General features: G+C 37.3%; 1 long non-coding RNA gene across 1 annotated transcript in view; it reads right to left on the minus strand.

Moving 5' to 3' along the window:
• LOC148131478 (uncharacterized) overlaps positions 1-12,022 on the minus strand; it is a 33,996-nt gene extending 21,974 nt beyond the window's left edge. The window contains exon 1 of the long non-coding RNA XR_015748914.1: positions 11,929-12,022. This is a non-coding gene — a long non-coding RNA (uncharacterized LOC148131478). The remainder of the gene's footprint in view (positions 1-11,928) is intronic.
• Between the last annotated feature and the right edge of the window lie 73 nt (positions 12,023-12,095).

Here is a 12,095-nt window from a genome sequence, read left to right on the forward strand (position 1 = left end):
CCAACAGAGAGGAATTAGTCAATGGACTGGAGGTGTGTGGTATTCATGGGAAAGCAATCATGTCATATTGGAGTTCAAGATAACTAATGAAAAGCTGAGCAAAGTCAGTCATAAACCTTGGCCTTCAAGAAAGAAGATTTTAATGAACTCAGGCAAAAGGTGGGCATCATGCCATGGCTTGAAATCTTAAAGATAAACAAGTCAAAAACAGTGAAATCTTCCAAAACAAGATACTGAAGGAATAGGCACAAATAGTTTCTAAAACAGTTTAAAATGGGACAAATTTTAGCAGGCCTTCATGGATGAATAGCAATACCTATTGGCTGAAGCAGAAAAAGAAATATATAGAAAATGGAAGAGGAGGGTAGTAAGGCGGAGTAAAAGTATTATCTGAAATCTGAATACATAGAATAAAAAAGTTAAGCTCAGACTAAGATCAGGCTGCTGAGAAATTCCAATAATAATAGTATGTCTTACATTTTAGAACAATTGGAATCTGTTGGTCTGTTGTATCAGAAAAGCAGGGACATCATAAGGATGAGGGTAAAGAGAAGGTGGGACTATTTAATATGTTCCTTCTGAGATGTCTCAGATGACAAAAGGAACTTTCCTAATATAAGGATAGAGAAAAAAAACTCAGGATTTGTCAGGTTATAGTAAAAGTCTATCTTGCTATTTTAAATGAATTTAGATCTCTGGTGAGGCAAATTACATTCCAGGTTATTAAAGTTTGGCAAGAGTGTGGCATACAAGTTTGATAATTACATAAATAGAGGCTGAAGTAATTTCAGAACCACAGACCAGTTAGTTTAAGATTTGTTCTAGAAAGGGAATTAAAATGCATTGTCCAGCAGCATGACTTGAAGTACTAAGAGAAAATGCTACCATTATCAAGAGGCAGCATGATAGCCTCCAGAATAGCCTTATCTATTTTTATGATGGAGTTTGTTAACCAAGAGAATGCTGTGTGTTAAGCCATTTAACAAGTCTTTCATAATAATCTTTCAGTGTAACAAGGCTACAGCAGGGTTTCCCAAACTGTGAGATATACCTCCTTGGGAAGACACAGACAGTGTCCAGGGGAAGTATGAGGAACCTTTTATTCTCCATAGTGCTGTTGTCCAGGCAAGGGTAACTCCTCCAAGCTTGACGGACTGAGTCTGTCAAAGCTGTTAAGACCTGCCTCTGTTGCTAGGAAACCCAGCTTCTACTCAGTCCATCTCTTGGACTAGACGTGTCTGGCTTCAGCTCTCAGCTTTTCAAACATAATGTTTTAATAGGACTTTGTTTTTTCTCAAATTCGGCAGGCAGGCTCCATAAACATCAGGTAGAGCCATCGCTGAAATGGGTATGACGGGCTCCGGCCCCATTCCGCCTCAGCGCCACACAGGGCCTTTCCTCAAGCGCGTGGATAGCCACAAGGCTAGCGCCTGGCAATAAGGCATAGGAACCATGCCTCGTCGCAGGACTGGCTGGAGTGGCCGCGAGCCCAGGCAGCCAAGGCCGCCGACTGCGTAGCAGTACTGGCCGGCAGTGCAATCCTCCCTACCCGCATAGGAGAATCAAGAGCCATTGAGCAACGGTGAGTGAGGATGGGCGGCGGGCCTCTATTTCAACATGGAGAAGGCCCAGTTGAAAGGCGCCTTTTTTCCCCTGGACTTGGGCCCTAGCAAACAGGCCTACTGGGTAAACCAGGGCAGGCTCTTCAGTGAATTAACTGAATATAGATATTTTTAAAAAAGAAGAGGAATTACATATGGAAGAGGATAGGTCCAGTGACAGTAAGGCCCAGACTAGCCCTGAAAGAAGGAGCCATTCTAGGGTAGTCTCAACCTTCCAGTCAGCAGCCAGAGGAGCAGCAAAAAATAAAAGGCCAAAGCTGTTGCCTCTAGGAAGCCATCCAGAGCAGAAGAAAGGAGGCATAGGGCCCTGGAGAAGCTCATCTCCAGGAGCCAGAAGGAGAAGGAGAGACAGAAACCAGTTTCTTTCATTTTAGAAGTTCAAGAAATTTCCCTCCAAAATGTCTCCCCTCAGTTTCCAACTTCTCAAGGAGAGAGACCTAGTTGCCAGAATCTGTCTCCAGATGGCACAAGGGGGCAGGCCATTCTGCCTACTTGAGAAGGGAGCAAATCTGCCTCTGGGCCCATAGCAACAGCAATGGCAGCTGGTGGTACTTGGCAACAATCTATCCCTAGAAAGAGGCCTGTTGCTGAGGCCTCATATACTTATACTGCTGCAGGCCTTCACACAGAAGAGGAAGATATTTCCCCTGCCATCAGACATCTTATCTCCCAAACCATCAGGCAGGAATTTGCATAAGGTTTTCAACACCTGAGCAGAAACCCTTCCATCTGATTACCATGAAGATGGCAGTTATCAGAAGTCAGTTTCAACCTACAAGGCCTAGAGGAACAACGTGCAAGTGGGTGATTGGAGCACAGTGGCTCCTCAGTTTCAGAAGAAGGTGAAATACGAGTTCAGGACCTTTCTGAGGATGAAACCAGGCTTAACTGCCTTCACAGGCCTTTTCCACCCCATTATTCAAATCCCTGTTATTTAAGGCCAAGAATGCTGCCTGCATGGGGTCTTCTTCCAGCACAGAAGCAGTTCAGGAGACTTCTGCTCCACGTGACACTCTTTTTGAGTGTCCATCTATGCAGATGGACGTCATCCCCTCACCAAAGTTGTTCCTGGGCGTCCATATGTAAATAGTACGCCACTCCAACATTAGGTTCCTCCCTTAGTAACAACGACTGAAATTTTTACAGTGTAACATACAGTGGATATATCCATATCCACTTATATGGATTCAGCTCTTCAACTGCCTACTTATATGCACCTGTGGTTGCACTGGCCTCCTCCTCCACCATACCACCTGAGCCGGAGGAGGTGCTTAAGACTGAAGACAAAAAGACCGAACAGATTCTTCAGTGTTCGCATCAGATAGCTGCTTGGGCAGTGAAAGTGTCCACAGCAGCCTCATTCTTCACCAAGGCATCTTTAAGGTGGCTACATCAATTGCAGAAGAAGATTCCACCCAGGGACATCCGTGTCCATCGGGACATAAACAAATTGGTGGCAGCTGCTGAGTTTTCAGCAGATGCCACCCTGAAATGCGGCTCGTTTACTTTAAAGGTGTTGGCGTCCTCTGTAGTGGCCCGGTGCATGCTATGGCTTCAACATTGGCATGCAGACCCTAAAAGAAAGTAAAGTTGGCCATTTTATTTTGTTATCATTAAGCATTTACATTTTTGTTATAATTAAATAAGTGTGTGTGTGTGTGTGTGTGTGTGTGTTTGTGTGTGTGTGTGTGTGTGTGTGTGTGTGTGTGTAACATTAACATTAAAAATTATATTAAATATATTAGCTTTTTAAAAAAATTCATATTAGTGGTCCTCGGGATTTAAAAGTATGAATTTGGTGGTCCCTGAGATCCAAAAGGTTGGTGAACCCTGTTCTAGTACACACCCACCTAAGACAGGAGTCCTCATACCATAATGGACCAATGGAGTTGTTCAGTCTTGAAAACCTCCAGTGATGGAGCAATCACAACTCCAGGAGGCAAGCTGTTCCACTTAATAGTTTTGTCAAAAAATTCTTCTTTATTTTCAGTTTTATTTTCAAGCTTACACTCGTTGCTTCTAGTCCTACTGAGTTGTTTTGGAGAATAAATTGATGCCCTCTTCCCTATAACATTTATTTAACTATTAGATGCTATTATATCTCCCCTCACTCTTCATTAAGCTAAACATATAGTTCTTTAACAATTTTCATAGGATTTAGCCTCCAGAATCCTTATCATTGTCGTTACTTTCCTCTGGTCTCTTTCTAAGGCCTCAACATCCTTTTTGTATTGTAAGGACAACTGGATGCAATATATCCAAATGTGGCTTTTCCAGTGTAGTATATAGCGGTAGTATCAATTAATTTGAATTTATTATCCCTCCATTGATGCAGCCCAACACTGCATTGTTGTTTTTTGGCAACTGCAGCACACTGCTGACTCATATTTAAGCAGTGATTTACTAGGATATCTATATTATTCTGTACCAGTGCATCTGTTTTGGTTTTTATTTGTTTGTATTTTCTGTAGGTATAGGAACTTTCTTGCCATAATTATAACTATATCTTGTCGGATAGGGCCCAATGTTCAAATCTGTCAAGATATTTCTAAAACTTGAGTCTACCAAAGATTAGCAATCCCCCAGCTTTGTGTCATATACAAATTTGATTACTGTCCCTTCAACCCTCTGATCCAGGTCACTTATGAATATGTTGAAGGACACTGCGCACAAGACAGGATCTTGAGGAAATCCACTTCCCTCCACCTAGATATAATTATATTAAGGACTGAATGTTGAGTGTGATTATTAAAGATAATTGCATATCTATTTTAACCTTGATCAAATAAACCAATTTTATATTCCTTTCTTTTACTTTTATCTCATCAAATAATATTCTAGAATTTGATTTCTCAGAATTTGAAAGTTTGGAAGAGTAAAACTCTGGTCCCAGTGAACCACCCATATTTGACTTTGCATCATTATCCTGGGACATTTATAGTTGTCTTCATTTTTATTTGATTTCTTTTTATTTTTTTTCCTTGCCCTGTTCACAAAAGCTTTCAGAATTTTAACAAATTTTATTTGTAAATCCAATATAGGAAAGTTATCCAAGTCACTTTTTTGTTATTTTATATTATTCCTTTTACTGTAAGTGTAGAATTTTTCCAAATCATTCTGTTATTTTTAAATCCACATTTAATTTAGTCTTAGTCTTGCCTGGTAAAACATATTCCTTTTAAAAAAACAGCAAAAATCCTAGTAAACTAAAAATAAAATTCATCAATTTTCTTCTCCTATTTCTCAAAGTGTTTCTGGATACAATTCTCAGAATTGTCAATTACCCAATTGTGGAAGTTGAAATTTCAACATGCAAGGTTTAAGAAAGCTGATAAAAGCTTTCACCCAAGACCCAGCTAAAGATACATAACTTATCTAAGATAGAGATCCTTATTAGCATAAATGTCATTCAAAGGGGCTTTTATCAAAAGATCAAAAATCTTTCTTGTTTCATTTTGCTTTATCATGTATGATGTTTACATGCTTTAGGTCTTTAGGGCATAATTCTGATATCTCCTGAGTTGCATGCTCATATCATTGTGGGAAAATCCTGGGTGAGACATCAAAGGCTATCCCACTTCAGAAAAAAGCCTATGGTGTTGTCTTCTATTACTAATTGGTCTAAGGACAAGGGCCAAATTAGGTGCCCTCGGAATGATTTTTTAGATGATTCAGATTCTGAAATAGCCAAGAATGCTTCATAATTAGAATTCTGCTAATTGATTACCTACTAACAACTGATGTGATCCAGTCAAAGCAAAGTATTTTGAAGTCCACTGATTACAATTTGAAAGTTAAGTACAGGTTAAACAGTTTCATTTAATATTTACAAACGTTTTATATTGACTGGATACTGCTTGCTTTTCCCAGTTAATACTTATTTTTAATATACAATATACTGTTCAGCAATTAAGTTTATCAAGTATCAGAATCTCACTACAACTCTGTGATACGTAGATAAAAAACAGTATCTGAGAAAATTCATTTGTTATATAAACTACTTAGTATCATTATATTACATGTGTTGAATGTATCTTAATGCAAGTTCTCCACCTAGTGGGCTAATTGCTAACTCTAAAAAAACAGAGATTTCTATTTTAATGTGTATTGTTAAAAACGTAGCTGTCATATAAATGATACACTATAATTTACCAACTACATAAACCAACACTACATAAAAGTAATATTAGGAAACATAGCTCCAAGTAGAATTGTATTTGTTACACAAATAGTGATAAGACCAAATTCAGTATATTTACAGGTATTGCAATATACAGGAGAATCTGATTATTAAAATGCTTCCAATAAAATTAAATCATGAACATTTACAGCATTTTAAAAAATGGCACCATTAAAATTTGAGATTTTTAAAAAAGGTTACATTATGTCTTTCCTTGAACATTAACTATTTAAAAATATAAGCTATTTAAAAATAAGCTTTCCAAAAACCATTAGAGGCAATGACAATATTAGGTCAGTTCAAGTGCCTTGAATATGTGAAGGCTTTTTCAATATTTAATATACCATATTCAATACTCAAGTTTGTTTTGGTGTATTTCCAGATGGAAAACTCTTACTAACGCATATTGTACTAGTCCATGTTAAATCAGAAGTAGTAATTAGGAAACAAGGGAGTGTTATAAATATTTTATTTCGGTTCCCTACACAATTTTGTATATAAGACAGTGTAACTCTATTATAAAAACTTCATCTGAGAGAACACTATATTTAACAAATTTCTTTTCAGTTCCATGAGGAAGAGTTAATGATTCCAGTCATACGAAAAAGAAAGATGGAGCCATCAAAATTAAAAAAATCCAAGAAGTTGTTTAGAAAAAAAAAGAAGGGGAGGAGAAGAAAGAGATGTGGTTGGAGTGGTGATAGAAAATTGATTTGGAAACACAACTTCATTTTTCAGTGATGATGACTGGTAATCCAGATGTTGCTAAATTACAGGGTTTAGCCTCTGTTAAGATTTGGCATGCTAATGGATTCTGCTCAAATTTGTATTTCAGCAATACTTTGGGACCATGGTTCACCATATTTAGAACTGAAATGAAATTAAGAATAATAATTCCTTAGCCTTCCTGTTTCCTCTGGCTGATGGTCACATCTGAGAAACAACTGCAATAAAGTGCCTGTTTATGTCTGTATATATACATATACATGTGTATATAAACACACACACACACCAAATGTTGACCCCCCTCATTAAAAAATCCCAGTAATTATAGCTCAACCAGCCTGATATAGATATCTGGGGTGACGTTAGAGCAGGCAATAGAGCAAGCTATCTTAAAAATAACCCGATTGCTAAGAGCCAACATGCCTTTGTCAAAAACAGAGCACATGAGGCAAATTTTGTCTCCTTCTGTGACATGGTAACTATTCTATTGAAGAAAGCAAATATGGAAGCTAATTTACTTGATATTAACCAAGTTTAACATGACAAGCAGTTAAAGTGTGGCTTGGATGGCATTATAATAAGATGGATCTACAACTGGCTAGTTAGCCACAAAATATAAGATATGCATACAGGAATAAAACTCCATTATTTGGAGACACACATCTGAGGTGGCCTTGGATGTGGAAATTGACAAGCTGAATATGTCATTAATTTCAGTCAGCTGCTTGTAGGGCTAATGCTGTTCTGGTCTTGATTAGAAGAAACCATATACCAAAGACGCATGAAGTCATTATTTCTTTTCATATGGCATTAGTGAGATCATATCTGAAGTACTGTGTACAATTCTGGGCATCACATTTTCAAAAGGTGATTGATATTTTGGCGAGGGTTCCAAGGAGGGCAGTGCAGATAAATCGAAGAACTACAGCAAGGGTCCCCAACCCCTGGTCTGTGGACTGGTGCTGGTCTGCAGCCCATTGGGACTTGGGCCGCGCAAGTGGCAGTCGAGTGCACAAAGCTCCATTTGCGCATATGCGGGATTAAGTGGCACATGTGCAAAGCCATCCCCTCTGCTTCCAGTCTGTGGAGTGGGGAAGATTAGGGATTGCTGGACTAGAGGGCATATCCTATGAGGAATCTGGAATGTTCAGTCTGGGGAAATGAAAACTGAAGGGAGACATTATAGCTTTATTCTGATCCAATGAGGGAAGCAACAAGGAAGATGATCAAGAACTATGACTACAGAAATCAGAGTCAGAAATAATGTGTATAATTTGCAACTGCTACATTTTGTTTAAATTTGAATAATTTTTTTTCTGACAATAAGACCTATGCAACAGGGGAATATTAGAGAGAATGTGGGTTTTCCATCTCCATAAGAGAGACTGCACAGCTACCCCTCATAGATGATTTAACTGATTCTCCTAAACACACTGCAGAAAGTTAGGTCATATTATCTTCCAATTCTACAGTTCCATGATTCTGGATTTGCAGTACAGTATTTTCCAAGGGATCAGTCCTCTTATGTTGCCTGTACCTGATGGACTGCTATTTTGGATTGTGGAAAATTGACTTTTTAATTTACAATGACCTTTGGTATCAAATTTTGAGTTTCATGAACTTCAAATGCTGATCACTAGAATTTGGATATTTTCTGTTATTAAAAATATGGTTACATGTGACTGATTGTAAAATATTAGTACATGCACACTTGCTAACTGGGTTTGTTTTTCATAGAAAAAGAACCTAAGATAAATATTTCTAAATTAAAATGAGGTTTTTTTCAAGTAACCCCCATCTTAACAGGAGTTAAGTAGATGTACTAAAGTGCAAAGAGAGTATGCATATTTTTCCATGATTTTGTTTATATTATTCATTGTTCTAAAATAAGACCTTTATATCTAACTCTTCTGTATTATATCAAGAGCACTGCACTCCTTTGATTCTGGAAAATAACTTAATAACTTTGATAATTACTTCAGTATCTGTAGAAACTAATCCTGTTAAAGGACAATCCATAATTTATTTCTGGTATCATTTGATTATGCACTAATAATTACTATGCATTTATTGCAGAAGTTCCCTCTACAAATGACCAAACACCCCAATTTTCCAGCTAAAAAGTAAAGAATTCTTTTTTTGAAACAGATTTATAATTGTGGCATAGCATTTATCAAAAGGCCTTCTCTGTTCCTAGTTACATCATCTTCAGAAATACTATATAAAAACATTTTGCTCTTTTTAATGACAGAAAAAAACTTGCAGATGTCGTTGAAGCTCTCAAAGTTCTATTGTATAATTCAATGAGACTTAGGTATTTCTAACTAAATGTATAAAAAGACTCTTTCAGTTCTTATTGCTAAATGTCACATTCTTGCCCTGTACAGAGTATTATACTAAGAAGAAAATTGCAAATGACTTTCAGAATTAATAGCTGTTATAAAAATATAGTTTATCTCAACTAGAGTTGCCTAACATGAGTTCACCAGTATGTGACCAACAATATAAAAACCTACCCCCAATCCCTATTCAAACTATCATCTCTAAAAAAAAATGGAATCAAAGGAATACAAGGAATCAAACCATGATGGACAGACAACTTAAACAGCAACATTCATGAATACATGATACAATCATTGTGTCACAGGACTGAAATATTCTGAAACTCTGTCTTGTTGATATGCTTAGATGGATACATCTGCCAATAAGTATGGATTGCATTTATTCATATGCCAGAAATTCTCAAACTTGAAACAGTACTGGGTTTTCTTAAAATAAGAAAATGAAATTAAGAAATTCTTCTCCCACCAATAAAAGTAATGGTTTCATTGATGTTAGGGTCAATTCTTTTACTTGGGAAAAAGAACTATATTACATGATAAATTGTTTTTAGTTGAATTTTAATCTATACTGGACAATTCTGTAAGCTGTTGGGTCCTTCTTTGAGATAAAAGTAGTGAAGTCTGATGTGATCAGAATAAATATTAAATTTTAGTCTGACAATATTTCTTTTACATCAATGCTGTATTATTCCATGATCATTTAAGAGGAGTATGTATCATAAAACAGAAAAATAATTGTATTGGCAAACAAACTGCAATATTTAGTCAACATTTAATTACCTAAACAGAAAAACAGAATGATGTGGGAGTGGGAGCAACTTCCACCTTCCTGCTGGTTTTCCCATTGACTTGCTTGTCGGAAGCTAGCAGGGACATAGGAAACCACAATTACATGATTGTAGGGATGCTGCAGCAGCCACAACTTTGCAAATCAAACTGGTGTGAAGATCATAGAAATATCCATTTCACAGGAGTAATGAGTCCCAGATTTTTTTAAAATTTAGCATATAGTGGACCATTGAAACTAATATGAGGATACAAACAGACAAACAATGAGAAAGTTTGTAGTATATAGGCATCAGATAAAAGTGATATAGCCTTATGACTTCATAAAGAAAAATACAACTTTACAAAACTAATTTAGTAAAAGCTAAATTAATTTTAAAAACATATTTTTAATGGAAAGGATGACAAAGAGGGGGAAAGGTGCTTTTTAGTTTAAAACATATTTTCTTAAACTGGTTTTACAATGCTGCCACTTGCAAAACCCTGAAATATTGTGACTTGATTTTGGAATTCTCTTTGGAAAAAACAGTTCAAAGAGTGCTCATGAAGGCATTCTTTGACAACCTTGCAACTTAGATTTGGACAAATAGGGTAGTAGCACAGAATGTATTTATGCGTACCAACATGTATGATGTCCTTAAGGAGCCTTACTGGATTAGAGTTTATCTAGTGCAACACTTATTTCCATTGCTAAGAATCACAGGTTGTTAAGTAAATACCCAGCCCAATCCAAGCCATTCCAGGCTTGGTCCCCCCAACTCCACACCAGAAGTGGTATTCAGCGGTTCTGACCAGTTCTGGAGAACCGGTAGTAGAAATTTAGAGCAGTTTGGAGAACTGGCAAACACCACCTCTGACTGGAGATTTTAAAGTATCCTTCCCCTGCCACGCCCACAGAACCGGTAGTAAAAAAATTTGAATCCTACCACTGCGAGTCCAAACTCATTCCTTAACATGTCCAAAGACTGCTGGTATTTTTCTCAGGAATTAAGTATTTTCATTTTTTTATAAAGTTTAAGTGGGGGAGAATTACACCATTTAATCCACTTATATTAACATGCAATGTTTTTGAATAAATATATATTGGCAAACAGTTTTTCTACTCTAAGTATATGTATGTCTAAAACTCAAGGAGATTTAAAGCTGTTCCCAAAGAGATGTATATGTCTAATCCACTTGATCAAGGGTCAAAAATATCATAATGCATCAGGCCAAAGTCTCAAATGACCATCCCAGGTAACTGAAATACAGTGATATCATATATTGGAAAAACATTCCTGCATCTGAAAGGGCAAGGCTAAAATTGAGAGCAGAATAATAGAAAGGCATGGAATGGGCTAGTGCTGAGCCTTGAAAGTATGAGCTGCATGACTGGAATAACAGTTCCAGAAAAGTTGAATAGAATAAAAATGCTTGTGAAAAAGAAGTTTTGCCCATTTTCAAGAGTTTATTCTTTAGTTACACTCCAGGCCCATATAGCTTTAGGAAGGTTTTTCTAGTTCTTGGTCTGTTCTATGTTCGTGACTGTCATTCCAGTCCCAGGAATGATGCCAGTTCCTCCTACTTATGGACATAGTAATTCCAGTACCTCATCTTTTTTGTCTTTAAGAGCAATCTTTCTAGCCTTTAGGCTGACCCTTTTCCCCCAGGATCCATCATTCCTGCCATTAACCTCTCCTAACAGTACTTACAGGAGCTACTATTTCAGTCTTGTACCATTGTTTTCTACTGTTGGAAGTTAAAACCCACCCCTCTCCTGGGAAAATGAAATATTTTAGGATATCCCTTTTTGCCCTTTTTTCACCCAGGAGCTCCAAGGCATGTGATCCTGTCCATCTTTTCAAGCAGTCATCATGTTTCCAGCGTCTTTCTTCTCCACTTGGAACTGAACCCAGAAGACTATTTCCTCCAACACTACAGAAGTAGATTCCAGTGCCCTTGTAGTTTCTTTGCTTATTTATATCCTGCTTTTATTACTTTACAAATAATTCAAGGCGGCAAACATATCCAACACACCATTTTCCTGTTGTTCCTGGCCAATTCTTTTTAATGTAAAGCCTTTTATTGCATCCCTATTCCTGCCCTTCAATTCAAACCGTTAACAATTATCATTTTAAGTGTTTATAATTCACAAAGCAATACCATCTATTGCAAGGCAAGTCGATTGTTTCTATTATCCCATTCCATTTGTTCTCATAAGGCATTTATGAAACCTTCAGATTTGCACTCATTTCAACAGAGAGGGGTCTCATCAAGAGTCTTTCTTAGCTACCTTCATGTCCTACGAAGAGATCCGATTATTTCTTACGGCCATTCCCTCACTTCCCTTGTCACGTGACTCCGATCAAAACACACACACAAATCCCCGCCCCAAGCTCTTAAGCCTCCGCCTCCATGTCACTTTCAAGGCTCCCTCCCCACGCCCGGACGTCAAGAAGA

The sequence above is a fragment of the Notechis scutatus genome, chromosome 3 (genome assembly GCF_049901735.1).
Source record: "Notechis scutatus isolate UNSWTSFEM ecotype Mainland chromosome 3, rNotScu1.2, whole genome shotgun sequence".
NCBI classification, from domain to species: domain Eukaryota; kingdom Metazoa; phylum Chordata; class Lepidosauria; order Squamata; family Elapidae; genus Notechis; species Notechis scutatus.